Source organism: Eleutherodactylus coqui, chromosome 3, assembly GCF_035609145.1.
Source record: "Eleutherodactylus coqui strain aEleCoq1 chromosome 3, aEleCoq1.hap1, whole genome shotgun sequence".
Lineage (NCBI taxonomy): Eukaryota > Metazoa > Chordata > Amphibia > Anura > Eleutherodactylidae > Eleutherodactylus > Eleutherodactylus coqui.
The window spans coordinates 289,406,436-289,434,081 of record NC_089839.1 but is presented as its reverse complement, the minus strand read 5'-3'; the positions used below and the strand labels follow the sequence as shown (position 1 = coordinate 289,434,081).

Here is a 27,646-nt window from a genome sequence, read left to right as displayed (position 1 = left end):
ATGTGCAGCTGTGTGCCGGGGGCTGAGTGCTTGACCTTCACTGTAGACTCTGCCCAGTTGTGCAGCCGTTGGCCATGGCTGCAGTGGTGGCAGCCTGGCCTCTGCAGCCCCCAGTGCTCCCTGCTCAGTAGTCAGGCTGCAGCCTTCCCTGTCCTCCCGGGGGATGTGCTGCCCCTCCATAGACATGTATATGAAGCCAACAGTAGGAGCAGTGAGGGGTGCAGACACAGGTGAATCAGGGGTGCAGCCCCCCCCCTCCCCCAATGGGGGAACTTATAACTCACTCATAACTCCTTCTTCCTTGGATTCAGTGATATCCGATTATGGAAAAGCTGGGTGCCCAGCGATGAGCGCCATTCCAGGGGGTGCCCCAATTCCTGCCTCCAAGGGGTTACAGCTGGCTGCTCTGTGGTTCTGGACTCTGGGAAAGCTGGGTGATGACATGTTTTGTGCTCTTGTTCGTTACAGACAGCAATAAACTGCACCCCCATGACGCCATTTGCTCCGTAGAAGTCAATGGGGGTTGCATCAATGTCCCGGGCGCGAATAAACATGCCCTGCGGGAAAAAGAAGTACAGGAATATACACTGATACACGCGCAAAAAACCCTACATTGCGCCGAGGCGCGTGCAATTGCGCAGATTCTTAGATGAAGCCGGCCTTGGCGTATGTCCACATGGGACTGAATGTACAATGGAATCTCTGCAGCGGATCCGCGGTGCAAAATCTGTTTTCTTTTGGTGTGCAGCAAACTCCCCTCATTTGAAGAGGTGGAATCCTCTGCAGCTTATTGACACGCTGCGAATTTAAATTCCGCAAAGCCATTCCCGCACGGATTTTGTACAGATTTTCTCCACATGAGAACGAGATTTTGACAATCTCATTCGCGTTGTAGCTATTGTAAGGGCTGATTCACCCAACTGTATGCGTAAAACGCCGCATGAGTCACGTGGTCTTTTACTGGACTCATGAGCTGGTGGAGAGCATGGCAGCGTGTGCACTGCGCATGACAAGCGTATTTCACGCACGCGGTCATGCGCAGTGTGACATTTTTTTTCATTTTTATCTCCCCTCTCTGTCTCATAGTGCGGATGTGTATGTACCGCCGCCCGTATGCGATATATTGCGCATAATAACGTTGCAAAAGAATACGGTGGCCATACAAATGTATGGGGCTCGCGCTGCATACGAAGGCAATAAATAGAAATAGAGCATGCGCCATTTACTCCTCTCGTGTATTGATACGCAGTCTCCACAGTCCATTGTCTTTCATTGACCCTATTCATCACGCGTCCGTGCAACGCACGTTCGATACCTGGTGATATGCGGTGAAAACGCTCCTTAGCGCATGAGACCTTCAGAGTAGTAAGAGTCCCTTTAATGCGACAGAACTGAAGTATCTGTCCCTGGAATAAACCTTCCAAATCCGCTGAACCCAGCGAGTAAAGGTACCCCTGAATGTGGTAAATTGGCGTGTGCCTCATTGGCGTTTTCGTGCCTTCCTTTGGATCAACAAGGGGGGCTAAACAGACCGAACTGGATGGACATTTAAATGTCTGTTTCAGCCTTGCATACTACGTTACCCTTATGTGGGACGACTGTCGCTTCTATACGTTCACACAGGCGTGATAGTTGTTCAATGAAAGGAGCCGGAGTGCGCCAAAGACCTCTTCCGGCCGCCCACCTCTATTCACAGTGAACAGGCAGTCTTTCATAGTTGAACAACTGCCTGTTTATACTGAGCGAGAAGTCGCTTGTGAGTCGCTTAGTTCCAGTGAGCTAAACCAAAGTGCCTACTGAGCGATCTCCCGCTGTGTCGGTGGCTGCGTGTATTTGATGACTGTTGTCGAAAATCGCAGTTTCAAGTGATTATTGGAACGATAATTAGGTCCCTTAAGGGTCACCGTGGATAATAATGTGCACGTCTCAGCGATGCTATAGCAAAACCATGGAGGGAAAAAAATAGAATTTACCGTCATGTCAGGTAAAGACCTGCAATCACCCAGCTTTCCCAGATCTGTGAACGCCTTATTGGGTTGCTGTCCATTACCCGCCTCCAGGATTTGGGGTGCTAACCCCTCCAAACATTTTCATAGCAGACATTTTAGTTGTCCTTGAGCTTGCCCACGATCAGATATCTCAGATAAGCTGAGATCTCCAAAATGGTGAAGAATCTAAACATAAATGCTAATAGAAAGTTGTAGAACTTCCCATGATACAACGATTAAGACCCGCCTGTCTCTAACTGTGATTGTTTCTCCAGATACACAGAATTACTGGAAAAGGTTAAAATGGGAGGAGGTGAGAATGCGATTCTACGACACACACAGAGGAACAGAAAGCTGCTGGTGCGGGAAAGACTGAAGAGGCTTCTGGATGATGAGACCTTCTTAGAACTGTCTCCATTTGCAGGACTTGGTCTGCCGTATGGTGATGTCCCAGCAGCCGGGTGCCTTTCTGGTGAGAACCTAATAGATGAAACAAGTACACTCTCTTACCAAAAGTAAGTAGATACCTGAGCAAGAATCACAAGTAGTATTTATTTTCATATGTTAATACTTAGTGGGGCTCCTTTGGCCCTAATGACATTGGATACTCTCCGTGGCATATTTTCTACTAACGTTAGCTGGTATTTCCCTCCATTCATCCTGCAAACATCTGACGAGTTCTCTCAAAGAAGATGCTGTCCATATTTCCTGACCCGATGTTTCGGATGTTTAGTAGGTTCGGGTCAGACTCTGCGGGCCAGTCGAATCGTGGAACATCCATATCCTCAAATCAACGTAAAGCAGAGTTGAAATTGTGACAAGGCGCGTTGTCTTGTTGGAAGTATGGCCGACCATTCCCAGAGTATTACCACATTGTCAGCAGCACATTGTCTACAATGTCAGGGTCACCTCCATGTTTGTGGTTCTTGTCACTACAACCAATGGACCGAGACCATGCAATGCAAAACATCCCCAGACTATAATGGAACCTCTAGCAGACTTAAAGCAACCCTCCAAGACTGAAGAAACAAAGATGGCCGCACTGCCTCTCTGACTACCTGATGCACACTGTCCATTAGTACGCATTGGTAGTCTAACACCCTACATACCGCTCCGGCTGACCTGCACTGCTCACATGGACAGCACTGGTCAATCAAAGCAGTTGTAGTGTCTTACACACTGTGCATTAGTATACATCATTAGTCTATCAGGTAGACAGAAAAGTGGTTCACCCATCTTTGTTTGTCCAAGCCCCGAGGATCGCTGTAGCTGTTGGCACAACACACTCGGGCAAAAAGCCTTCATCAGGCTCCTCCACACCCAGGTATGTCCATCTGATGTGAAGATGGAGTAGCGTGATTTGTTACCCCATAGGACGCTCTTCCATTGCCTGGCTGTCCAATGACGATGTTACTTGCACCATTATAGGCGAGCTGATGCATGTTATTAGAGAGAACTCGCCAGACATTTGCAGGATGAATGGAAGGAAATACCAGCTGAAGTGTATCGGATGTTAGTAGCAGTATGCTATGGAAAGTATCTCATGTCATTAGAACAAAAGCAACAACAACAAGAATTAACCTATAGATTTAGATACTGCTTGTGATTTCTGCTCCGGTGTGCAGTTACTTCTGGTAGGAGAGTCTATGGCTATGAATAATGTGCAATGACTTCTCCCAGTACACAGAAATTCTCCCATCGTTCTCTTCTTTTTAGTTTATAAAAAGTCTTCTTTGTTTCCTGTGTAACTCTGTTTCTAGGAAAGTTAAAGAAGGACCAATATGGCTGCTGTTACGGCTCCTGCACGGGTTCTCGCCAGCTATCAACATCAATCACTCTTGCATTTCTAGAGTATTCCAATTTGATGGTCATGTGATGGATTTTTTTCCCTTAATTTGGTGAAACTGTATAATGTGGTGCATGTAAGAAGTGCTGCGCCCAGTGAACATCCCCCAGTTTGCCATGTATGTTCATTCTCCTGTGCTGATTGGCCAAGAGGGATCACATGTTTATCTTTCAGACATTTATGATGCTTTCAAACTTAATTGCACATCTTCCTTCTGTCACTCAGCTGGAAGGCATTGATTAGCATATAGCCTGGGCCTTTGGATATCTCTTTGTGAATTGGGTTGTCCCACAAAATTAATCAGCTGTTACCCCCAAACTAGCTGATTGGTGGGGGTCCAACTGTTGGTACCCTTACCAGTCATGAATGACTACAACAGTGGTTGCATGTGTGCACTTCCACTCTATTCATTTCAGTAGGACTGCTGGAAATAGTCAAGCTCAAGTGCTTGCCTATATCTGGCAGTCTCATGAAAATTAATGGAGCGGTGGTGCATGTGCGTGACAGCACCTTTTAATCTCACTCTATTGATTGACTCGGGTCCGCTGCTCAGGACCCCAGTTGTTCGGGCGCCTGCTGATAGCATTGTGATACAAAGGGTCGGAGCAGAAGCTGCTGCTCCAATCCCTGTGTAGTGGCTGCAGCTTGTAACTGCAGGCTTAGCTCTCATTAAACTCAATGGCAGCTTCTGCTCTGACCCCTATGTATTGCAGCGCTGACAACTGGTGCCCAATCAGCTGGTGTCCTGAGCGACAGCCCCTAACCGATCAACTAGTGATGACCTAATTTCAAGATAGGTTATCAAAAGTATTTTCCTGGAAAGCCCCCTTAAACAAGGCATCTAATAGAATCTGTTTCTACTATAACAGATTGGGCCTGCTATCGCAATGTGCTGTACATTTACAACACTGATGTTCTTGCCAGCGGGTGTGAGCTTTATATATCAGCTGACACATTGTTGCAATTGTATAGTCCAAGATAACTTTGATCTGTGCCTTTTACCCCCTCAGATGCTGCTGTCAGTAGCAGTACCAGTATCTAACTGGTTAACCGGATGGTTGGGGCTCCATATATAATCTCATCAGCGCCCCTTGTGATCACCGGCAGCTGATGGATTTCCATGACAAATAAGCAAGGTTTATAAAATGCCCTCAGGTCTGCCTTTCATGTATGCGGTTCAGTGATTCTGATGGGCACCATGTAATGTTTTATTACCCCTTCAACACTGAATGATGTCACTCTGGCTGTTACCCTATGATACCAACTGACTGCAGTGGTCCAGGTAGTGCACCCCCCCCCCCCCATGATCCACATATGGGACTGGGACATGTTATCTATATATATAAAATTGAATGTATGTCTGTCTGCGTGCGTGTCTGTCTGTCTGCGTGTCTGTCTGTTTGTCCTTTATGCGCTACTACACCATTCATCCGATCGCCATGAAACTTTGGGAAGTTGTTGAGTACACTCCTGGGAAGATTATAGGCATAGTACAACTATCCTACGATAAATGGCGCGCGCGCGCGCGTCGTCGAAAGTTACGACCCCCCCCACGTAGATCGAATAAGTAAGCCACCTGCTATTGTGATGTCATCACTGATGTCATCAACATCGGACGCCCTTGAACATGCCCCAACATGTTCTATAAAGCTGCATTGTGTTGTCATTAAGGCTCTATTATGACACGTACAGCTTGGAACCACTAGAGCACGCCAGCCAATTACCATTGGAGTTGGAAGTGGGTAAACAAGTACTAGGATATCTTCCTAAGAAGCCACAGCAGCCGGATAAATTGTATGTTCCACCCAACGGCTATTTTATTCAGCCCGCAAGGGGGAAGCAGCGGCCTACAAAATCTCATTCAGGTAGGTAGGTTCAGTTCTTGGAGGTTGGGGAATGCTTATGGGCAAGGCCTTATGTCTCATCCCAACTCGATTATTCAATTCTAAGCGCAAAAGAATTAGCGTCCAAATTTTATGTACGGAATTTAATTCTCTCACTTCCCAATGTCATAGAAACTTGAAATTTGGCATGAGCATTGATTATGTCATAAATGGGAAAAGCTAATGGGTCCCAACTTGATTATTCAATTCAAAGCGCCAAAGAATTAGCGTTCAAATTTTACGTACGGAATCTAATTCTCTCATTTCCTGATGTCATAGATAGATAGATAGATAGATAGACTGTATGCAATAACCCTGATAGATAGATAGATAGATAGACAGACTGTATGCAATGACACGTACAGCTTGGAACCATAAATACTAGAGCACGCCAGCCATTTACAGTCAGTCTCCATTGGAGTTGGAAGCGCACAAGTTATTCAGCCCGCAAGGGGGAAGCAGCGGCCTACAAAATCTAATTCTCTCATTTCCTGATGTCATAGATAAATAGATAGACTGTATGCAATAACCCTGATAGATAGATAGATAGACTGTATGCAATAACCCTGATAGATAGATAGATAGACCTTGAAACCATAAATACTAGAGCACGCCAGCCATTTACAGTCAGTCTCCATTGGAGTTGGAAGCGCACAAGTTATTCAGCCCGCAAGGGGGAAGCAGCGGCCTACAAAATCTAATTCTCTCATTTCCTGATGTCATAGATAAATAGATAGACTGTATGCAATAACCCTGATAGATAGATAGATAGACTGTATGCAATAACCCTGATAGATAGATAGATAGATAGACCTTGAAACCATAAATACTAGAGCACGCCAGCCATTTACAGTCAGTCTCCATTGGAGTTGGAAGTGGGCAAACATGTACTAGGCTATCTTCCCAAGAAGCCACAGCAGCCGGATAAATTGGATGTTCCACCCAACGGCTATTTTATTCAGCCTGCAAGGGGGAAGCAGCGGCCTAAAAAACCTCAGTGGTCGCTGCTGCCGTCATCTAGATATATAAAAACGAAGTATGTATGTATGTCTGTCTTCGCAGCAACGCGCGACGGGTACGCTAGTTTGTAATAAAAATTAGATCTCTGTTGCAGAGAATTATCCAAATTTGCACGTTAGGTAAGTTGTGTCTTTATTATGTTCTCTGTGTCTTTAAGGTATTGGGAAGATTTGTGGGATTTGGTGCATGTTTATAGCAAATGACACCACCGTAAAAGGGGGAACCGCTTATCCCATATCGGTAAAGAAGCAGCTGCGAGCTCAGGAGATTGCCATACAGAACCACCTGCCCACGGTGTACTTGGTGGATAGCGGAGGCGCCTTTCTTCCTCTTCAGGTATCACGTCCCGCCTCATCATTTCCCTGTAGTTATAGAAGAACATCCAGGTGAGCGAGGCTGATATAGAGTATAATACGCCAATCCATCTTTTCCACTAGTCTGGCACTGCCTCCTAATCCATAGCAGATCATCAGCGGAGGTCATACGGATCTGTAGTCTTAAAAGCATATTATAGTTTTATGTAAGTAAGTTTTAACCCCTTGAGTGGCACGCCCGGAAAATTTCCGGGACGAGCTCCACTGCTCATAGCAACATAGCCCGGAAATCTTCCGGGCTATGTATCACTATGGGAGCTGCAGAGCACAATGCCACAAGCTGTGACAGTGTGCTCTGCCTGCACAGACCCACAGAGAACAAAGCAAGGGCTTTGAAAAACCAGCAGAAGATATTGCCGATATGTCGGCAATCTCCTGCTTTGTTTACAGGTCAGAAGCAAGCCGATGGTTTCTGTGGCAGGGAGAGCTTGGTGTTTGGCTGTCAGAGGACAGCTAGGTACTAGCTCTTACAGCAGAGATCAGAAAAAACCTCCGATCTCTGCTGTTAACCCTTTACATGCTGCAGTCTGTGACTGCAGCATGTAAAGGGCTGTCACCATCGGACCCCCGGAATGTGATCAGGGGTCCTGATGGGTCCCTGTGGAAGTCCCCTAAAGGGACAAAAAAAAAATAAAAAAGTTAAAAAATTATAAAAAAAATGATAAAAACACTTGTCTCCCTTTACTTTGTAAATAAATCAAAAATACAATCACACGTGGTATCCATGCGTCGTAATGACCCAGAGAAGGAAGTTAATCCATTATTTAACCCCTTAATGACATGGCCCCTTTTTTTCTTTTTTCCCCATTTCTTTTTTTCCTCCCCCCTGTTTAAAAAATCACAACTTGTCCCGCAAAAAACAAGCCCTCATATGGCTGTGTGAATGGAAAAATGAAAAAGTTATGGCTCTTGAGACGCAACTGCAAAATTAGTTGAAATTCAATGATTAGACCATTTTAAAAAACCTGCCCTGGTGGGCACGACAGGGTGGTAGGAAACCCGCCACTCAAGGGGTTAAAGGGGTTGTTATGGGAACACTCTGATCCCTCTAACTTCACTGCCTGTTCCAAATTGGTCATTGTAACTGAGACTGACGCAATGCTTGTGTCAAAACCAGTACACTTCTGATTTATTAAGAGCATCATGGCACATATATACTCCCAATGACGTAGCAATAGAGATACATGTCCTTAAAGTTATAAGAACTCATGATAGGCTTATTTCCCCCAGTCGTCTCCACGACAGCACCAATTGAGATTGCCTCCTCCTGATAGGACAGGAACAAACTGAGAGGTTAAAAGCTCCCCCCCTTCCCCACTTTCCTCAGTGTCTTCCTGTCCTGCCAGGAGGCAGGATCTCTGAGAGGAGCTGGTGGAGAAGCCAGCCAGGATTACTTACAGGCGGATCGGAAGGCAGTGGCTCACCCTGTCCTCCCTTCCCAGCCAGACGACTCCCGGGACGCCACATGGGGTGGTAACCCCCGGGCCAGGTTCCTCCCGCGGCGGCCCATGGGGGGTACAAAGCGGGAGCCTCAGTCCCCCTCGTCCTCCCTGCAGAAGTTACAGCGCGGCGCTCCAGGAAGCCCTCCGACGGCGGGGCGCCGCGTCACGTGTCCAGCGCGATGACGTCATCGCATCTGCATCAGGAGCGGAGGGGGCGGGGCTTAGCGCAGGAGCGCAAAAATTAAAAAAAAAAAAAAAAATAGGAACCTGAGAGAAGCCAGAACAAACCAGCACTACAGGTCGCAGGGTGTCTGCAGCACTGGTATAGTAATGAGTGCTCCAGCCCCAGAGACAGCTGAAACCTCAGCCTCAGCGGCCGTAAGTAGCCAGTGCGGCAAAAAATACAATGCAATTATCCAGTGTATTGTGTATGGAAAATTGCATATTTACCCGCAAAAAATACAATGCAGATATCCAGTGTATTGTGTATGGAAAATTGCATATGTACCCGCAAAAATACAATGCAATATCCAGTGTATTGTGTATGGAAAATTGCATATGTACCCGCAAAAATACAATGCAAATATCCAGTGTATTGTGTATGGAAAATTGCATATTTACCCACAAGAAAATGCTTTATTTGTCAGGGGGATATAAAAAGACATCACCCCCAGAACAAAACTCAGAAAATGCGCGGATTGCGGGATAAAACTGCCAGCTACGTACCAGAGGCCTCTATGCAAGGCATGCGTAGCTAGGCTAGTTAAAGGGGTGGTCTCGCGAAACCAAGTGGGGTTATACACTTCTGTATGGCCATATTAATGCACTTTGTAATGTACATCGTGCATTAAATATGAGCCATACAGAAGTTATTCCACTTACCTGCTCCGTTGCTAGCGTCCTCGTCTCCATGGTTCCGTCTAAATTAGCTGGCAGCTTGCTTTTTTAGACGCGCTTGCGCAGTCCGGTCTTCTCCATTCAGCACGAGCCGCTTCAGTGTGCTCCCCGCTACAGCTCTTCTGCGCATGCGCAGACGAGCTGTCACTGCTCGGGAGCGCGCTGCAGCGGCCATTCTGTACCTTCCTCTGTTAGAGGAAGGTGCAGAAACTGGAGCTGCCCAGCGGAGAAGCCCAGCCCAGCCCAGCAGCCCCGAGAAGCCTCCCAGGTAAGTGATTTGTGGGGGGGGGGGGGCTGCCGCTGCGCCGGGGGGGGCTGTCGCTGCACCGGGGGGGGCTGTCGCTGCGCCGGGGGGGGCTGCCGCTGCGCCGGGGGGGCTGTCGTTGCGCCGGGGGGGGGGGGGCTGCCGCTGTGATGGGGGAACTAGCGCTAGGCCGGGGGGGCTGTCGCTGCGATGGGGGGGCTGTCGCTAGGCCGGGGGGGGCTGTCGCTGCGATGGGGGGGCTGTCGCTAGGCCGGGGGGGGCTGTCGCTGCGATGGGGGGGCTGTCGCTAGGCCGGGGGGGGCTGCCGCTAGGCCGGGGGGGGCTGCCGCTAGGCCGGGGGAACTAGCGCTGGGCTCCGGAACCTAGCGCTGGGCTCCGGGGCCTTCACCTGGGCTGAGGGTCTAGCGCTGGGGAGCCGGGGGCTAGCGCCTTACCTGCTGCCTGGCGGTGGGCGTCTGGTCGGCGGCTGCGGGGCGTCTGGTCGGCGGCTGCGATGCGTCCGGTTGCCATGGAGACACAGCTGGCGGCGTCTCGGGAGCGCGCACGTCGGGCTGCAGCGAGCGACGGGGAAAGAGCCGGCGGCTATCTTGAGGAAACTTTTATAAGTTGCTAAAACGCTGGAACGGTAAGTACGAACCAGCTAGAAATGTCATTTACAGGGGGGCTTAGTAATGTGTACTTAATGGGGGGGACTGGGCAAAAAAAAAATTTAACTGCTTCCTCGAGACATCTCCTTTAAAGAGGAATCAGGAGGACGTTAGGAAGCTGGTGAAAGAAGAGGTAGATCAGCCCTAACGTCACAGCTGGCGCCGCCAGCGAAACGCCAGAAAAGGGCGTATGTTCCTGACGAGCCTTCCGACTCAGAGAGTTCCATCGGTCGGAGCAAGAGGAACAGGCGGCCGAGGAGTCCTCAGATTAGGAGGACTACAAAAAATACTTATTCCATCAGGACGACTTAATGGAATTGATTAAGTCAGTCAGGGCTACACTAAAAATGGAAGAGCCCAGAGAACCACGTACCCTACAAGATGAGATATTTGGGGGACTAGGGGAGAGGCGCAAGCATACCTTCCCTGCCCACAAGAATATCACCAAAATAATCCAAAAAGAGTGGAGGACGCTGCACAGTTAAAAGATCCCATGGATCGCAAAGCTGAGGGCCTCCTAAAGAAATCATGGGAGGCAGCGGCAAACAGACTTAGGCCAGGGATCGCAGCCACTTGTGTGGCGCGAACTCTGGGGGTACGGCTAGAACAGCTACAGCTACACCTAACCAATAAGATGCCGAGGGAACAGATCCTAAATTCCCTTCCGATCCTGCGTATGGCAACAAATTTCCTAGCGGACGCCGCGGCCGAAACTGTCAAACTCTCGGCGACAGCTACAGCCCGGTCTAACTCAGCCAGAAGAGTGTTATGGCTGAAATCGTGGTCAAAAATAAGCTATGCACCCCAAAAACCCCGGAAGAAAAGCCACAGAGAGGGAAGACCTTCTTCCGGGCCCCAAGGCAACAGCCAGAGACCTACCGAGGCAGGGACAAGACAGGCCGCTGGAGTTACCCCAAGGGGGGCAGAGGAAGGAATATCCTCTTTTACCCCCACCAGGGGGAGCCAAATCAGAGACCCTGACGCCATCCCCGTAGGGGCAAGGCTGGAGGGCTTTGTGGATCAAGGGGCCACGATTTCCGAAGGATAGAACTGGTGTCCCTCCCCAGAAGAAAATTCATTATCACGGGAGGCTCCAAACAGTTACACCTACTAAGGCAACCCGTTGGGGACCTGCAACAACTAAATGCAATATCCCCCGTACCGCAAAACAAGGAGACCCAGGGCCATTATTCCAGGCTCTTCCTAGCAGGGAAACCCTGTGGGAAACAGCGGATGATAGTGAACCTGAAACCTCTGAACACCTGCATCAGATACAGAAAATTCAAGATGGGGTCCATCTCCTCAACGATAAGGTTGATTCCCAAAGGAGCCTACAGGGCATCCATCGATTTAAAGGATGCTTATTTCCACGTACCGATCCACGAGGGGTCCCGGAAATACCTAAGGCTCGCAGTGGATATGGGCAAAGGAATAGAGCACCATCAATGCAGACGCCTGCCCTTCGGGATCTCCTCAGCACCCAGAATCTTCACCAAAATTATGGTGGAGGTAGCCGCCTACCTGAGGAAGAAGTCGGTCCAAATAATAGCAGAGTCCAGAGCCTGAGGATAGTGCTAGAACTTCCCCAATCCTTGGGACGGATCATAAACTGAGAAAAACCCAGCCTAGATCCCGACAAACAGAAAACGTTTCTGGGTATAACGCTCGACTCAGAATCGCAATGCTCCTGCCTAACCGAGGAGAGAATGCAAAAAATCCGACTGCTAGTCAAAACCTTTTTACGGAGACCATTATGCACAATTCGGGAAGCCAGGTCTCTCCTGGGAAGCTTGATTCCAGACATTCCAGGAGTGGCATGGGCCCAGGCTCACACCAGAGCCCTGCAAGCCTCAGTCCTATCCACGTGGGACAAAAAGCGGTCCTCTCTAGGGACAAGAATGTACATTCCAAGCGCGGCGAAAACATGCCTGCGTTGGTGGGCATCCCCAGAGAACCCGCGGAGAGGGGTTCATTGGCTACAAAACCCAGCCACTCGCATCACAACGGATGCAAGCGCCTGGGGATGGGGAGCGCACGTGGGGAACCAGTTCTTTCAGTGCCCATGACCTCAAAGAACAAAAGAACAGTCCTCAAATCACAGGGCGATCACGGCAACCCACTTGAAGGGGACGCTAAACCAAAAGCGGCCTTTCTCAGCAGGAGGCAAATAGACCCAGGAGAACGGTCTCTCTACCTGAAAGCATTCAGAATCCTGATCAATCAGTGGGGGACCCCACAATTGGACCTGTTCGCAACCAGGGAAAAATGCCAAAGTAAGCAATTTCTTCTCCCTCCGGCCAGGAGATCGTCCGACAGCAGTAGACGCCCTAGGCCAAGACTGGGGAGAAGGGCTGGTGTACGCCTTCCCCCCTATACCGTTAATCCCCAGAGTCTTACAATATTTCAGAACCCAGGTATGCACACTAATCCTGGTGACCCCCTTCTGGGCCAAAAGAAGCTGGTTCGGTCTTGTAGCAACTGAGCGTCCAGGACCCAGTCATCTTCCCTACCTGGACAGGTCTTCTATCGCAGGGCCCACTGAGCCATCTGAGCCTAGACAGGCTCCACTTAACAGCATGGCTCTTGAGGTATCCTCACCAAAAGAGAAGGGATTCTCAGAGAGAGGAGTAGAAACATTAATGTCCAGCAGAAAAAAGACTACCCACCTTATCTACCAGAAAGTTGGAGAAGGGTCTCCTCATGGAGACAGGGAAGGGATCGCGGGGATTCTATCCCGGACATCCCTCTAATCTTGGAGTTCTTGCAGAGGGGCCTAGAGACGGGCCTCTCTCCAAGCACCCTGAAGTTCCAGGTCACAGCCCTTAGCGCCAGATGTGACACAAAGTTCTCAGACAACAGATGGGTCAACAGGTTCCTAGCAGCAGCAACTAGATTACGGCCTGGGCCCATAAATCTTTTTCCAGACTGGAACCTTAACTGGGCCCTAGGGGCCATGACAACGGTACCATTCGAGCCGATCGAAGCACTACCCATAAAAATGCTTACTATTAAGACCATTTTCTTAGTAGCCATCACCTCCGCAAGACGGGCTAGCGAGCTGTAGGCCTTGTCCATTCGCCACCCGTTCCTGAAAATCTCGGCCACCGAATTAGTACTTAAAACGGACCCGGCGTTTATGCCAAAAGTAGGATCACATTTTCATAGGTCCCAGGACATAATAATCCCCTCAAATTTTAGTAAACCTAAAAACGAGGAAGAAAAAAACACTCAACTGCCTGGACGTTAGGAGAGCAGTCCTAGGCTACATAGAGGCGATAAGCCACTGGAAGCGGGACGACAACCTGTTCATCCAGTTCAGTGGCCCAAATAAAGGGAGCAAAACCGCAAAAAGCTCCATAGCCAGGTGGATCCACCTGGCCATCAGAGTCCTATAAGGCCCTCGGGAAGGAAATCCCCTTAGCTCTTAAAGCCCATTCTACAAGGGCAGTAGCATCCTCATGGGCCAAACATAGCTCAGCTTCGGTCGAGCAGATATGCAAAGCCGCAGCCTGGAAGAAACCCCACATGTTTGTTAAACACTATAGGGTAAAAGTGCAGCAGGACGAGGACAGGGCCTTCGGCCGCAAAGTCCTCTCGGCAGCAATCCCACCCTAGGGAAACTTTAGTTGGTACGTCTCAATTGGTGCTGTCGTGGAGACGACTGGGGGAAAAAATGGATTATACCTACCTGATAATCAGGTTTCCAGTAGTCTCCATGACAGCACCCGTACCTTCCCTCCCTAAATTGATAGAAAAGAAACTATATAATATAAAGAATTATATAATTTTATTTAAAAAAAAATTTAAGTTGAGCTCCTACCCCAGCAATTCGTTAGAATCCACTGAGGAAAGTGGGGAAGGGGGGAGCTTTTAACCTCTCAGTTTGTTCCTGTCCTATCAGGAGGAGGCAATCTCAATTGGTGCTGTCGTGGAGACTACTGGAAACCTGATTATCAGGTAGGTATAATCCATTTTTTTCTAATGATTAACATATGTTAACGCCTTAAGGTGTGTATAACTAATAAAATATATACTTGCTGTCTTCCGTCCTCAGGCTCAGCTGTTCCCCGACAAGAAGCACGGTGGGAAGACCTTCTATAATGAAGCTATAATGTCCGCTCTAAAGATCCCTCAGGTACGAGCAGCACATCATGTACAGATCCTCATAATGTCCCTAACATTAGGGGAGATCAGGGACCACCAATCCCTTTCAAATTCTATATAATCACTAAATCGCGTGCATCTAAATCTCTATATAACTGGTCTTTCTTTATACCATTCTCCTATGATGTGGGATGTGCTGCAGGTGGCTGTGGTGTGTGGCTCCTGTACAGCAGGGGGCGCTTACATCCCAACAATGACAGAAGAGGCAATTATCGTAGACCGGATTGGGACTATATTCTTAGCTGGACCCCCACTACTTAAAGCTGCTACTGGAGAAGATGTCACTGCAGAAGACCTGGGGGGAGCAAGGATGCATTCCAGGTAAAAACGCTTTATACTTTGTGCGACTCCCTTCATACTGAATGTTGCTATCTTTCTGATGCATGGCTCACTAATATAAATGGCGACTGTGAGTGTGGCTGCTCTATAACCCTATAAACAGAAGAGGGTGATGTTGGAATACCGATGGCCATTAGTTCCCATGTCTTAAGTATTGCGTCTCCCATCTCTGCCCAGAGTCAGCGGTTGTGTTGATCATTTTGCGCCCACCGAGCCTGAAGCGTACAGCCGCGTCCGTATGATTTATTTCCACCTTAAATTTTGACCCAGAACCGGAGGGCGCAGCACAGTTTGAGGATCCTCTATACAACACTGAAGACTTAGTGGGACTGGCGCCTCGAGATTACAGGCACACTCTGGATGTTAAACTGGTGAGTAATAAGATGGATAACCCTGGGGTCATGGGCCCTAAAAAGATGATTTTTTTTGTGTTTACCGCAAAAGCAGGGGGGGTAGTATTATAGTAGTTATATTCTTGTACATAGGGGGCAGTATTATAGTAGTTATATTCTTGTACATAGGAGGCAGTATTATAGTAGTTATATTCTTGTACATAGGAGGCAGTATTATAGTGGTTCTATTCTTGTACGTAGGGGGCAGTATTATAGTGGTTCTATTCTTGTACGTAGGGGGCAGTGTTATAGTGGTTCTATTCTTGTACATAGGGGGCAGTATTATAGTAGTTATATTCTTGTACATAGGGGGCAGTATTATAGTAGTTATATTCTTGTACATAGGGGGCAGTATTATAGTAGTTATATTCATGTACATAGGAGGCAGTATTTCAGTAGTTATATTCTTGTACATAGGAGCAGTATTATAGTAGTTATATTCTTGTACATAGGCGGCAGTATTATAGTAGTTCTATTCTTGTACGTAGGGGGCAGTATTATAGTAGTTATATTCTTGTACATAGGAGGCAGTATTATAGTAGTTCTATTCTTGTACGTAGGGGGCAGTATTATAGTAGTTATATTCTTGTACATAAGGGGCAGTATTATAGTAGTTATATTCTTGTACATAGGGGGCAGTATTATAGTGGTCCTATTCTTGTACATAGGGGGCAGTATTATAGTGGTTCTATTCTTGTACATAGGGGGCAGTATTATAGTGGTTCTATTCTTGTATATAGGAGCAGTATTATAGTAGTTATATTCTTGTACATAGGGGGCAGTATTATAGTGGTTCTATTCTTGTACATAGTGGGCAGTATTATAGTAGTTATATTCTTGTACATAGGGGGCAGTATTATAGTGGTTCTATTCTTGTACATAGGGGGCAGTATTATAGTAGTTATATTCTTGTACATAGGGGGCAGTATTATAGTGGTTCTATTCTTGTACATAGGGGGCAGTATTATAGTGGTTCTATTCTTGTATATAGGAGCAGTATTATAGTAGTTATATTCTTGTACGTAGGGGGCAGTGTTATAGTGGTTCTATTCTTGTACGTAGGGGCAGTATTATAGTAGTTCTATTCTTGTACGTAGGGGGCAGTATTATAGTAGTTCTATTCTTGTACATAGGGGGCAGTATTATAGTGGTTCTATTCTTGTACGTAGGGGGCAGTATTATAGTGGTTCTATTCTTGTACGTAGGGGGCAGTGTTATAGTGGTTCTATTCTTGTACGTAGGGGCTGGATGCAATATTTCTTTTGTTAATACCTTATTGTTTTCAGGTTTGCAATATATGGGTTCTGCACAGTTTGTTTTCACTTTCAGTAACTTGGTAGGAATTGTGGCTAGTAATGGAGACCTGACCCATGATGCCTCTCTGAAAGGAAGCCATTTTGTACAGCTCTGCAACCAGCGCAATATTCCTCTACTGTTTCTCCAGAACACAACTTCTCAGAGTCTCTTACCTCCAAGTGTGTCAAAGGTGAGGTCTTAGTTGGACATGTGGTAAAAACCCACTCTTTATATTCCTCAGAACATTTTCCTATTAAATCTATAACTCTTTTGTTTTACAGGCAGAACAGCTTACAAACAGATTAAAAGCTCAGGCCTCCATGATTGCTGCTGTAGCTTGTGCCACGGTTCCCAAAATTACGGTTGTGATTGGGGGTTCCTTTGGTGGAGAGAGATTTGCCATGGTATGAAAAACTACAGGGCATTATTTCTATCTTTACATTTAAATGAACTCTGTCACCACCGGATGGGAACATAAACTGTTATGGTGCTGTTTGGTGAGGTGACAGGGAGCCGAGGGATGTATTATTTTATTGAATGGTCAGCTGCACCCCTCAAAGCTGTCTTTTGAGCGATAACCGTTGTGTCCAAATGCACGGACATCGCGCAGTTTTCGTGTACGAGTCGTTCATCGCTCAGTTCTAGTTTTCGTGATTTGAGCGATGAACTGTTGTCAGCGGTGCAGGCTGTTATCACAGTCGGCAGCGCCGATAAGATTCTTTCCTGGCGATTCTGTCCCGCTGGTAGTTCACAGCTTATGCGGAACAGCTGTATTCTTCGCCAAACGTTAGTGGAGGTGTCCCGCTCCGCCTGTATGGCTCTTAAGTAGCTACTTAGCTACTATAGACTATGCAAAGATGATCGCTCAAAACTCTCACTCAAACTATCGTTTGAGCGATCATCTGTCAGTGTAAATGGGGTCTAAGCCTTTCCCTCAAACTAAATTGCGTTCCCTTATTAGCAGCTGCCCAAAACATGATTTTTCTCATTTCTTTCTAGGTTTAGTGTTTCTTTTAAAAGGGTTTCCAAGATTAGGAAAAAGAGTCTCCTTTTTTGATCCTAGAAACGGTGCCAGTCTTGTCTATGAGCGATCTGGTATTACTGCTCAGACTCTTTCAGTGACTGAGTCTGAGCTGCAGTACAGGCCAAAGCCCATAGTCAGTAGTAGTGCTGTTTCTGCTAAAAAGCCGACCGATTATTTATTTTTTATCCTTGACATCCCTTTTAAAATGTCTTCACCAAGTAACTTGCCATCATTTGCTGTGCCTGCTCAAGTTAGAGTTTTTCTTCGACTTTTACTATTGATGTTCTATCCTCACCGTAGGTCATCAATAGTTGATCGTCAGGGTCCGCTACTCAGGAGCTCCTCTCATCAGTTGATTGAATGAGTGCTGGGCCGCCTTCTCAGGCCTGTGATGTTCCATTCATTAGTTACATGGCCTGTGAGTGATTGGAACTGAGCTGCAATACTAGGCACAGCCATCTTACGATGTATGGCGCAATGCCTGGTATGGACTGCAGTGACAGTGGAGCACACCTAAATGCCGCTGTCACTTCAGTTAGCTGATCAGTGGTGATTCCTAGTGGTTTACCCATACTGATCAACTATTAATGACCTATCCTGAGGATTTGTCATCAATAGTTTTGTCCCAGCAAAGCCCTTTAAACAATCCCAGAACTGCTCGCTGTATGCAGTTTGATAAAACTTTTTGATTTTTCAACTTTTTTTACAGTGCGGGAGATCATATGAGCCAATTTTTTTGTTCCTGTGGCCAAATGCAAGAATTGGTCTTCTGGATGCCACCAGGTTGTCATGGAGTGATCAGAAAGATGAAGGTTGGACGGACGAGAAAGAATTCAGCACGCAGCTAAACAGGTATTTAAGCTTTGGGTCTTACTGTATCGTTGCATGTGGCAGCCAGTCACACTTCAGCTCTTATTCCAAAATTGGATGTTGCAAATGAAAGCACAAATCTGGCAGGTATATTAATACTTCAGTAAGAATTCTGTAATCCTGGCACCAGTTACAGAGGAAAACATCCCCTGCAGTGATATTAGTCACTGGGAAAGCAGGCTAGGGTCTAGTATGACCCTGCAGCTCTGCCATAGCAGGGAATCCCGACGGTAACATGACTGCCCCCCCCCCCCCCCCGTATATGTGCCGTGTATTTACTGTGCCTGTTCCCAAATGGGACTGAATCTCACTGTATATGGGGAAATTCATTTTAGCGACATCACAGAGACCAGATCCTTTCCAGATTTTCAAATATTTTAGATTAGCATGAAATCACAATATTTAGGAATTTTCTAATCGTTCTTTTGTAACTGGTCCTGTAAATCCCATATGATTTTGATGCCGATTTGAAATTGACTCAGTTCTTTTGGCAATTCCGTTGCAAAATACACATTTTGACAGTGGATTATTCTGCAGTGTCTTGCACAATATTCCGGTGTGTATCAAAACACCCTTAGGTTTCAACCTCTGCTGGAGGCCTTCTTCAGGCACAATGCTCTATATTTGGTGGAAACGCCCCCTTATGGAAGGACGTATGTTTATTTTGCTATGTGTTATGGCTCCTGAGTTGGCCTTGCTATCTACGTTTCCCAGCCCTGTGTCTAAAATTAAGAAAAACCTTCTACTCTATCCTTGCCGCGTGGCAGATTATCGCAAGTTATGGAAATCATCTACTCCCCTTCTTGGTTGATATGGTTGGAGGCCCTCATTTCCATAATGCATATGGTAGAATTTAGGACAGAAAATAACAAGTATCCCATTTTTTGTGCCACTTGGTTACTGTGTTCTCTATTTAGATCTGAGAGTCTAATGATCGCTCAGATCACAGAGTTTTGCCAGTGGACCAACTGGCATGGTTCCTCCTGGCATATGATGACTGTGGCAGCCAGTCGCAGCAAACAAAGCACGGTTGTGCCCTCCCCCTCTCTGAAGTCGAGCAGCTCATCTCATAAATAGGAAAGTTGTAAAGTAACGCGGACATAACGCGGACATATGGTAAATGTTAATCGTACCAGACAAAATACCACTGATATAAACTAAATTATGCCACCAAAATCTACTTCAGAATCACTTATAAGTAATGGTATTTCAAAGTTATTACCACATAAAGTGAAACATGTCAGGTTTTAAAAATTGGCCCTGGTCACGTAGGCCAACAGGGTCCCTCCGTGTCAGTTCAACCAACGCTCCCGGTCAGCCATCTCAGATTTCAATGAAACTTTGCACAAAGATAGACCGTGACCCTAAACTAAGATAGCCAGAATATTAGGCTTCAAAGTGCTTTGGTTCACAAGATACAGGTCTTAATCTAGGGGGTTGTCATGTGATTACAGCCTACAGGTCTTAATCTAGGGGGTTGTCATGTGATTACAGCCTACAGGTCTTAATCTAGGCGGTTGGCATGTGATTAAAGGGGCGATTTCAATCCATTCCCAAGCCAGTTCCAATGACTCTAGAGCAATGAAACTTCACACACTAGGAGAACTTTTGGTGCTGAATCCAGCTAAGCTCCTCAGACTGCCACTCTTATCATCATTCTGCCACCATTGCATGTTAAAGTAGCTGAAAAATTCTATCGCGCAAAATAATTCATATTTTAAGCAGTAATAACTCATAATCAATGCAATCCAACTACGCTATGGATTTATCAATGTGTACTCCATAGAAATGTTTCTCATTATTCACATTATGGACCCAAAAGGATGCATAGCTCTTAAGATACAATGAGTCAAAAATGGCAAAAAAACACTTTTTTGCAAATTTTTCCCTTTTTCAAAGGCGAAAATCGGAATGTACTCCATTTTTATTTTTTTTCATTTTTGTTCTATTTGGAAGAGAATTTTTTGCTCTACAAGGTTCGCATGTTTTTCTCCTCTCCTGGCTGTTAGAGCAGGGGCGCGTCGGTCAGTATTCAGCAAAGCCACTACATTCAAAAGATGTATGTGCAGGTTTAAAGCCCATTAGTGAGGTCTGTGAAAAGGTGTATTGTGGTCTCTAATGGGTTAAACATCATCATATGGTGCGATCTCCACCACTGCACTGTCTCACCCCACGGGATACAACATGACTGGTCTGACTTTGTGTTGCCTGAATTAAAGGCTGGTATCACAGAAGGGGAAATAAAAAATAATTAATTATTGTTTGTCCTCTACAAACCTTGTTTTCAGGCCTTCCCACGGAAATGTATATTGTGGAATGGGATAATATTACTAATAGTGTTCGTGGGTAATGAAGCGTATTGTTTCTCCTTAGGGAGAGCACCTAGAAAGTGGGTGAGAAGATTTGCAAGGCCATCCATGCTCCTCTGGGAAATATGCAAATAAGAAGATGGAACAATGCCTCTACAGCGCCATCTATTGGAAGGCATCATTCCTACAAGTCAATGTCAGACCTTTTAACAAGCTTTGTAACAGTGACTGGGAATTATGAGCCAAAGCCAGAATCTATCACACTTGTCAGGTGTATACCATAGTTTGATTAAGCAGGACAAACTGGAGGTCCCTTCGAACTCTACCATTCTATGACATGGGGCAAAATTGCCTGAGGACGTGGTGAAGGCAAAATATGACAGAACATTGTAAGGAGGCGGCAGAGGAATGCAGATCTGAAGGGTGAAATTAGAAAATTTCTCAGATGTACCACAATGCTGTAAATTGAGTTATCGCGATGTGCCAGTCATGTTAAGGAATGCTACATATGTACAGGATCAATGCAAAGTAATCCTATCATAAGATATGGGACTTCTAGTTGAAAGTAACTGCACCTTTATGTTGTTCCCTAGAGAGTCCAAGCCTGAAAGATTTTCTTTTCCACACTTTCCACATGGAATGCAGGTTACTGTTTGACCCTCCAATTCGCTATCTCATCCAGACTCTCTTCCCTGTTCTTTGTTCCAACACAACCATCATGATGTTGGGATGCCTGGTGCTGGAGATGCCATGTGTTCCAGATAGACTGCACCTGCACTGCACATGGGGATTCTGTGCATGCGCATGATGTTATTGAGGACAATGGACTGACATAAGTATGTGCCGATTCTCCAACTGCAACACAGGTTCACGCTGTCTAGTGAACCTGTGTTGCAGTTTTAGAATTGGTAAGATAGTGTACAGAGGGTTCAATAGTAGCACAGGGGTGTCACTGAAAACAAAATAAAGCCCACACAGGGTCTTCTAGATAAAAAAAAAACTGCACCATAGAAGACAGCAGGTGTGCTGCTTGTTTTAAAAGTGATGTCATAAAGTTTGCAAAAAACAAATTCTACCAGGTGAATAGAACAGCCAACGTAGTGGCCCAGAGTTAGTGGGGCCCCTCCATAATGTTATATGTCTGTCTCGTGCCATTGTCTTGTCAGTATTTTATGCATGGTATGGATTTGAGCCAAGTGTATTGCATCTCTGCTGGATTGAATGGGTTAATGTCTGGGTTATGTCTGGAAAATGTTTCACTTTGTGTGTAATGTGACAATTTTTATATATGTGTTTGCAAGGATGCTATGCAAGGCAGTCTAAGGCAGTTGGAAATGAGCAGAAGTTAGTGCAAGGAGTTCTGCAAGTCAGTGAGTAAACCCCATGGAAACTAATCGGTCTGTGTGTGGAGAGAATGGAGAAAGCTGAACGATTCCCTTCTGCTTGGCCTGGGGCCAATGCTACCACTAAGTATTAAGTGAGAGAGAGAAATACCGTTGCTTGGCAAGAGAAATGGCACAAGAAGCATGAGTGTTTACCGATATAAAGTAGGAGAGAGGGTTGCCAGGAGTGGCATCACACAAAGAATTTGGACTGTGGATTGTCCGGAATACCCCGAGAATCCTCCCTGTCGCACCACCCTATCTTGTTGTATCTGTGCCAGACTACTGATGTTAGTTGGAGTTTAACAAGTTACAGTAAACAGCAAGTCGATGGAGATGCTACCCTCCTGGCCTTGGAGAGACTCTGAATCCTCCCGTTTCTTGTTCATAGGAGGCAATATCACAGTAGCTGTAAAACTGCAGAAGCACAATGATCCCTTTAATGAACACCAGTGACTCTCTAAGATTTTTAAAAGATTTATTTAAAATGTTTGCAGATTACAAAATATGATGGTAAAAAATTTGATGGTACAAAATATGATGATAATGCATGATCTGCACACATTTTGTATGTTTTTTGGAGTGTGGGAGGAAACCGGAGTACCCGGAGGAAACCCACGCAAGCACGGAGAGAAAGTACAAACTCCATGTAGATGTTGTCTTTGGTCCAGTTTGGATCCAGAACCACCATGCTGCCCATAATGTTGATGGTAAATAATGCATGATCCTCAGGAAGAGGTATAATATATGGTTTCCCAGAGGCACAAGAAGAGATGATGTTTCCACCTCTTCTGGGCATGGCCTTCTGGCTGCTAGTGATGCCCTGGGAACCACTTTAGTCCAGTTTGGATCCAAGACCACCGTGCTGCCCATAATGTTGATGGTAAATAATACATGATCCTCGGGAAGAGGTATAATATATGGTTTCCCAGAGGCATAAGAAGAGATGATGTTTCCTCCTCTTCTGGGCCTGGTCTTCTGGCTGCTAGTGATGCCCTGGGAACCACTTTGAGGTCTTCTATGACTGATGTTGTAGTCTTGCTCTAAGACTATTATGATGGTATTTTCTGCCAATGGTTGTTTTTGGCATTGATATTTGAATAAATATTCGCTGACTTGTTCTGAGGAGAGAAATGAACAATCCCATTAGATATCGGTCATCTGGGTTGTATTACAAGATAAGGAGAAGATACATCCAGTGGACATTACCTTTCTATCAGCAACAATGGACACTCCAATAACAGGGAGTGCTGTCTTCGCAAGGTGTGCTGCGGGACGGATGACCATTAGATGTAGATATCATTTATCTACAGATGGTTGGAATCAGAGCTTTTAGTCATCTTTCAAGCTCTGATGAAAGGTGGTTTGATATTTGGTTGTGGGAGAAGACAGATCATTGAGGAAACTGTGTTTGATGGGACATTCCTGTTTCCTGGTCACAAGACCTAATAGAGAATCAAAATTAGTGATGGAGATATTCTAAAGACATACAAACACCCAACGGGTCATCTGAGACTAAACGATATAACATGGATTATATAGGAATACACTACCTTGCTGTCTTCTCCTGAATAGCTCTATATTTGATCTTTATATTTAGTTCCTCCTATTGCCCGCTAAAGAGATGTTGCGGGCAAAGTCTCCACCAGCCAAGGGGATTCTGTAGTGAGAAAGATATTGATGTAAGACATATGATAATATTAGAGGTAACCATCCAGTGGTATAACCAGCTGCCTTAAAGTCTGAGCTTTGGTTATAACACCCCAGTCATAATGGTGGGTTATGAAAGGATCCCACCAATATCATGCAACAAAACCATACTTACTCATCTGTGCCAGGCCTGAGCCCAACTTCAAAAATGCCATATACGGGTCGATGGTCCGATGTTTTAATAATGGGGCAAGAATCATATTTAAGGACTTGCACACCTACATCATTTGGGGTTTTATAGAGCACCCTATCCGTATATGATGGAATTCTCTGCTTTTCCGAAGTGTCATAATTGTCCGTTCCAATATCAAATTTATAGGTTGGGAGGAATTCAATTGCATGTTCTCTAAACCCTCTAAATATGGAGCCGTTGTTTTTGGCCTCATTTAGGGAGTCATGCTGTATTAGACTGGACATATCTCTTCCATTGATGTTGTGCAGAAGAGATTCAACAGTTCTTCTTTCTTCTTTGAGTTGGAAATTTAAATCCCCAAACCAAAAGACACGGTCGAAACGGGTGGTGACGTCAACTGTGGAAATATATAAACAAGACACATAATTAGTCTACATGAAAGCATCAGACTGACAGCGATAAGTCAGGTAGGCAGATAAAAGTCACTCACAGGCATTAAAGTCGGTTCTGGTCTCTATTTTTCGGGGCAGTTGAAGGCGTTCAGTTATGATTTTATAGTCCTGAAGTCTTTTGTGGACTGCTCCAACTGCAAGCAAAAATATGCATATTAGTAAATGTGGCTTCTTGGAATTCTCTGCACCAAAAACACTCATAGCACAGATCTGTTTGCATCATCCAATGTAGTTAAAGCAGTATTCTCATTTTGGCAAGTAAACCCCTATCCACAGACAAGGGGATAACTTTTAAATCTGTGAGGGTGTGATTATTGGAACCCCTACCCTACCCATCTAAAAAATTTGTCACCAGCAGGTTTCAAATTTTTGACAGGAGGAGACCATATAGTCACACCACCACAACAGTTACACTTCAATGGGACCATTTGAGATAGCTGAGTTTAAGCACTTTGTGATCTCCGGTAGTCTTAATGAAGTGAATAGGACCACCGCAGATTGCCGAGCGCTTGAACGCAGCTATCTCTGGCAGTTGGTGTTGAAGATGGGAATACTCCTATAAGTTCATCATCAAACAGTAGTGCTTTACATAGTAATGTATCAGTACCAAATACTTACATCTAAGATGTGTTGTGATGAAAAGGAATGATGTGCCAAAGATGTTAAATGCTACACCCAAGGCTCCTTTGGTCTTTATGTAGTGGAATTTTCTAGTTGTTACATGGGCATGTTCGACTTCTGTATAAAGCAATTAAACATAAGAAGATGGGTCAGTGGAGGGTTCAAGACTCTACAAGGGGTATATGAGATGTTCCAACTAACTCAGCTAAAGTTAACAGGATACTTTGACACATAATCATGTAAATGAAAGAAATAGGAAAATACCTGAACAAAACCCGATCAATTCCCTTCGTATAAACATGGTAATATACAGGACCCCATGCCCAGATGAATGGTGCATGATGTAATTGGGTCCGAGGGTCTGCTGGATTTTTTGCTCCCATTCATGTCTGCAAGAAAACACAAAATCAAATACAGATATTAATAAAGATGACATCAGTTTAAGAGCCTCAAATCATCGGTCAGACGCTCTACAGTATAACCCTTGAGGTACATTGAGATAATGCAGAAGTGACCCTACAGCAAAGATTGTGGGGCGCTGGGAAAGATATTGAGTTGGTCGTCCCGCAGTCTAACAGCAGACTTGGGCCATATTCACACAGCTGAGTGCGAGGTGTGCCCAAGATTGTTGGATGCAGATTACATTGGGCTACACGTATACACTCCATCCGTGTGCTGTCTAATGTGCGGGATATTGGACAGTCACATGTACTATTCTCATTCAAGAATCGGACAAGAATAGGACAAGCAGCAATTTTTGAAACTCAGACTTTCGGTCCAAGTAAAAAATTGCTTGTTTGAATTCAAATGAATGTGTTTTTCCCATACAAGTTCTGACCCCCACCACTCTTGGGGACGAGGGTCTCGTGTGTCCCCTGTTTCGTCACTGTGAGGCTGCATGCGTGGTCGGCGCTCCATTCATTTCAATAGGGCTGATGAAATAGCTGACCGGGTGCTGCTTGGCTATCTTCATAGTTTTATTGAAAGCGAATGGAGTGCTAACCTGTGGATAGGGGATAACTTATGTGAAGACTTACCTGTTGGGATATCCCTCTTGTATTCCTAGAACATAAATGTCATTTCCATAATCGTCATCGGAAGGCAGCAGCAGATCTTCTAAGTTTTCTGGAAACTTCTGCTCAATATAAACACATTTTAATTAATAATGGTTACAACTAAGTGCCAACCAAATTATCATCTTCTAGATAACATACAAATAGTTGTAGCGGCTCAGTTTGGAGTTTAATATTACTTCATAGAAAGTGAGAATTGATTGTCTGCAGTCGGTACAATACTGAGGTAGACTATGGCCGGGGTTGCAGACTTTGCATCAGGGGCAGTGATGTAGGTTGATAGTTTGCAGTGGGTGTAGGAACTGTTTTGAGCCTAGGATTTTGGCTTGGGGTGGGATAAGACCTGCAATCCATAGAGACTTGGTTACTGGTCCAATTTACCAAACTACAGCTCGCTACGGTTATGGGGCTCAGTAATAAGTATTGTGTATCTTCTCACCCTGCCTTCCATATTCCAGGTGGCAATGTAAACCTTCAGTTTGCGAGTCGGGAGATGTTTCTCGCAATCGATGACTGTATACTTCTGGAGAGCGATGTTTGGGTCATCCAGAGAGTAGATTTCTCCGCTCATATTTTTGTTGTTATAAATCTGAGGGAGTTGATATTTTTTCGATTTCTTCCAAAACGGCATGATGACTGATTGCCGGGTGCTGTACTGCACTAGTGTCCTTTATAGAAGACTAGGGGATAGTCACGGTAAAATGGGACTGATCACCTCTAGTTCCTACGCAAGACAAATCGCTAACCGTTAAAGCAACAAAGTAATAATAAATACAATGTCGAAACCAACAGAAAGACCTAGAATGAAGATCAAAACAACAGATGAAGAAAACCTAAAGGAAAACTTTACATGTGATGAGACTACTGGGACATTACAATGCTTCTAGCTATAACTATTGGTGAGAGTCCGACTTACCGGTCACATCCAACTGATGAGTGACAGGTCTGAACCCAACACAACATTATATACTAAGACCGATGACATCACAATAGACAATGCAGATCATAGTGACATCACAATAGACAATGCACGCCAGAGTGACATCACTGTAGTTACAGGTTGGTTAACCAGAACCTTTACAGCTTATAGATTTCTATATAACATTTAGTGGCCTGAAATATTTTGTATATTAGTTGAAAACTAAATTCTGAATTTCACTATATAATGTAACTTTTGATGAATCTGTACAGTCCTGTATCAAACATGCATTAAACTTGCTGGCAATGTTTCTTAAGTTATCTAGGCATAATGATAAGTTTTGGTGAACCTGGACTAATATAAGGAATTACAGGCCTGTATTAAATTGATATTAAAGTTATTGGAATGCCCTTTTACAAGTGTGGAGCATAATGCTAAGTTCTCGGGGTTACAGGTAATGCAGATTTAGTGCTGCTACCCTACAAATCTATCACAGAATGCAGACTGCCGTGCTTTACATCCTGTGTTCTTCCTATGGAGAAGTCGCACAGGCTGCTATATTGATAATTAGGGAGTGACTGCACTTTTTAAAAACATTTA

At 45.3% G+C, this 27,646-nt stretch overlaps 1 pseudogene; it reads left to right on the top strand.

Moving 5' to 3' along the window:
- On the top strand, window positions 1-27,646 carry LOC136620316 (methylcrotonoyl-CoA carboxylase beta chain, mitochondrial-like; annotated as a pseudogene).